Below are 4,676 nucleotides of genomic sequence, written 5' to 3'. Positions count from 1 at the left end.
GTCTTTGTTACATGAGAATAGCAGGGAGCCTACCTGGAACAGGCTGCTGTACTTACAGCATAAACAGGATAAGTACATAGTGACTAATGCACAAGACTGAACAGCAAACCTAATGGATATCAGAGCCTTTTACAGGAAGCAAATTGCCCAAACTGGACAGGCACCCTGGCTAATGTGCACTGGACTTCACTTAACACTTGTTGAGCAACTATAGTGCCCTTCATTATGTAGTCATCCAAATCAACTCTCCAATTCCACCAATCAATCATCATTCAGAAGAAAATCAAGTCATAAAATACATACAGTTAGCGGAATGGTGAAACACACTTTGCTTTGCCGCCATAAAACTGTTCAGGATCTAAAATTTCATAAGCTTTAAAAATGATAAAGGCAATGGCTACTAACTGGCGTTGGATTCTGCAACATGCACACATGTATTTATATATAAATATATATTCAATCACAGGCCTGATGGTGGCCAACCTGCATCAGTGTCAACAGAATGGCCTGACAGTTCTGGGAAACCTGCTCTGAGCCTTCATGTTCACAAAACAGAGGTCATTTCCTTGCAGATGCAGGTAAAATGCAAAAAAACTTGCAGTCAAATTCATTGTTCTAGGAACCCATATGGGCAATCCCAACTGGATACAGAACTTCTGTTTCTGATTTCCTCAGCTTTCTATATATCCTCATAACCAAAATGCCTCTATCAATGCAAAGAATGAAAATATGCATACAAGGAATATTCTGTGCCCTCAGTAAGCTATAGCCTTACATTAGTATCAAGGTTTTACCAAAACATATCCCTTATACATAAGTACACTGTTGAACATAGCAAATATTTATTTACTGCTCCAACATATGAGCAGGAGTTCTTACCAAATACAAACAGCTATAACAACTGATACATTGCTCCTTACTTGGTTATAACCTATTAAGTAGCCCTAAAATCTGAATCAAATCTCATTGTATATCAGTAGAAAAACATATCATGGTACAACCCCCTCCCTTATTTCAAAGATGAAGCACATATTTCTTATGGTCACTCTCCATGTGTAAGAGAAGAATTTACAAGATAATGGAGTGACTAAAGGATGCAAGAAGGACAAGGTAACCTTGGATTCCATGGCCTAAGCGGCAGTAAAGGTAATGAGAAGCTACTTCTGTAGGGGCAGCTTGGCCATGAGTAGGATTTGTAAGGCACAAATAAATCCAAGTAGTCCCCTCTGCCAGTAGACATGGATGATTTTGCTTTCTGCGTGTGGGAAAGGGGGCACTGGTTACATGCTTTCAACTGATATACCTTTACTATGGAGCAAAGAATAACTCTTAGATACATACAGAATATGCAGTCCTCCTTGCATCTATGGAGATTGTCTCATTTGAGAGAAGGAAAAAGGCCGCTCTCTCTCTTAGATAACTATAACAGCAAATATGGATTCAGGGAATTTTTCTTTGCCAGTCAAGCAGAGCAGCACTTTATTCATTGTTCCAGCTCAATTAAAGACCAGACAGGGTCAGCTTTGGTAAGGAAATTAAGGTTGGCCTAAATCACAGGCTAGGACAGGCCTAGAAACATTATAAAGTTGTGTTCACAGATTGAAGAAGCAAGGAAACCAGCTGAATACATCACATGGCAACCATACACATTATTTTGTTATGTCTTATAATATGTTAATATATTATAGAGAAGAAATGCGTGCAGAAATGTTAGTGTTACTGGGGTACTCCCATATACATAACAGTATTAGGTGGCCATAAACAAGCCAATACAAGCTGCCATTATGGTCCTTCCAGATGGAGTTGGAATTATTGGTCTGTGTGTGGAGCCCTCTGATGGGCCTGCATGACTGATATTTGGCCAATAATTAGCCAGAGGTCAAACAGACAGCTTTAAAAATCCAGTCAATCCTATTGTTTGGCCAATAATGCCCACCTAGGCAATAGGCACATCTAGAAAAGACCCTTTACTATATGTACAGCTTTAATCATCTACAGTCAGATCTGTTAGTCACACTAGGGGCAGATTTATTAAAATGAGAAATCAGAGCTTATCTAAGAAAAATTCACCCACTTTCTATTCATTCCTATGGGATTTTTAGAAGCATATTTATTAATGGGTGAAAGATAGACTTCACTATGATAAATTTCTTATAGGAATGAATAGAAAGGGAAGTTTCTGTGGTGAGCTAATCCCACATTTCAATAAAGCTGCCTTAATGTAATAGAAGAGATGTGCTGTTCCCAGCCCAGCTTTCTGCAGCCTGAAGAATGAGGCAGTATCGAGATGATGCTGTGATACGATAATGGGGCAGTGGTTCTTTGTGAGAGATACTGATATTCCAACCCTGGGTTGGTTAGGAAAGCAGCATGAATGAAGATTACAAGTGTGCTAATTATTAGGTAAAGGAATGCCTCCAAGACATGGCCACAGCACCAATATCCATGAGAAAACTTGGAATATATTCCAAGGATGGAAACTAAGCTAGAGCCACATAATCAAGTTAATGACCTACACGGAGGCTGGGGGCTAAATACGCAATAAGGACTAAAGGCATTCTTGCAGGAAGAGCACAGTGACTGACTGCACCACAATCTATGGCAGTGCTTTGATGCCATGTGCTTGATGGACAGCCCTGGTTGTAGGCTATGTCTAAAGGTGGCCATACACTTTACAATTACGTTCGTTCATCCACTGATGTTCAGAGCTGAATTGTCAGATATGAAGGTATAAACAATAGGGATTCTGCCTCCACCTGACGATTCAGCCCTAAACACAGATTTTGCTCGGGCGCCAACATTTTTTGTCCCACCTGATCGACAAGACGACCGATATCAGACACTTCTTCCATACTGGTTGTCTCGTCAATCTGCCATAAATGGACCGAAAATAATACAAAACTAGGCTAGATAATATTGGTGCGTGTATCGCCACTTTAAGAAATAAATTAAGGATAATAAACTAATGAAGGTTTCAAGAGCCTCCCCAAAGAGAGGCCAACTGGCATATACAAGTATATGGATAAGAGCTGTCCCATGGAAAGCCATCTAGCAATAACCCCACACACTCCTTTTTCCCCTGCTTCCCTATAAGTAAAGCAGCTGTGCATTGTATTTACATATACACTAAGGGGTCTCATTCTCACAAACTTCTGCAATGTATACTGCTTGAATGCAAGAATATGAAGGATGGGATGACACACACAGATGTTTTGCATTGCATCCACCATGTATCAGCACAGTCCAAGTGTCTGCCATTGCCCACTGTAAGCAAACAAGCCCCATTGTGGCAGCTACAAAGAACCACTGATTGTAACTCTGGACTATGATCCTACATTACTTCTGTTTTATTCAGGTAACCTTCTGCTCTGCCATTAAAACTCTTCCCAGTTATCTAAGATGTAACTGGATGGTAGTTTCAATGATAACTGGACGGCATAGTGAAGATGAAGAGCAATTTTTGGACCAAATGACTATATATACACACATAATTTTTGTATCAGTCATTGTATTCTAGTCCTGGGTATAACAGGAAACTAGGTATAATCAGTGCAACGGTACTTTAATCTTTGTAACCTGGAAAGGTTACAAATACAGGGATAGCATCCATTACGTAGAAAATTGTTAACCAGAATGCTCTAAATTATAGGAAGGCCATCTCATATAGACTACATTAATATCAAATAACTGAAATCTTATCAAAACAGTAAAGGTATGGGATCTGCCATCCAGAAACCTGTTATTCAAAAAGCTCAGAATTACGGGAAGGCCGTCTTCTACAGACTCCACTATAAACAAATAAGGAAATCATTTTTTTTTTTTAAAATTAAGACTTTTTAATTGCAATAAAACACTACCTAAATAAATAAAACAGGGTTTAATTAAATTAATCTTTAAATTATTTTTTCGTAGACTTATGGTATGGAGATTCAAATTACAGAAACCATTCAGAATAATGGGTCCCATACCTGTAATTGATCCCAACTAAAATATAATTAATCCTTACTGCATGAATAACAATCCTATTGGGTTTAATGTTTAAATTATTATTTAGTAGACGTGAAGCATAAAATCAATATTATGGAAAGACCCCTTATCCAGAAAATCACAGGTCCCAAGCATTCTGGATAACAGGTCCCATACCTGTATACAGAAATCATATATTCTTATATTTGATCTGCTTTTTCTGCGCATACTAGTCACTGGTCTGCTGTGTTGGGACATAACTCAACATATGTATTTTAAATCCATGATTATTATTTGGGCAAGACCTAAGCTAGAATCACATGACTGGAAACCAATCGACAGGCCCAAGATGATGGTGTCCCTTTACATGTGGCAGAGAAAGCCAATCACATGAAATGTTCTATAATAAATACAAATGCTACATATGCTCTACCATGACTATGGAAAGAAAAGCATTAATATGAACACATACATGCAAAACTCCTGGCATCAGAAAATACCCCTCTAGCATCACATTCCCTGTCAGTTTCCATAAGGGCTGTCGGGAGCGGAATGCCAAAATACTGCCAAGATATAACATTTAGGCAAATTCAGCATGTCTCTATAGTATAAAACAAGCAGCTTTCTGAATACTATTAATCGGCCCCTTTTTTCACAGAACATGTTTAGAAAAATAAAATTCGCTTGCATTGATATTCCAACAAAACTGA

Source organism: Xenopus tropicalis, chromosome 5 (assembly GCF_000004195.4).
Source record: "Xenopus tropicalis strain Nigerian chromosome 5, UCB_Xtro_10.0, whole genome shotgun sequence".
NCBI lineage: Eukaryota > Metazoa > Chordata > Amphibia > Anura > Pipidae > Xenopus > Xenopus tropicalis.
The sequence above is the reverse complement of the archived record's forward strand: the minus strand, read 5'-3'. Positions refer to the sequence as shown.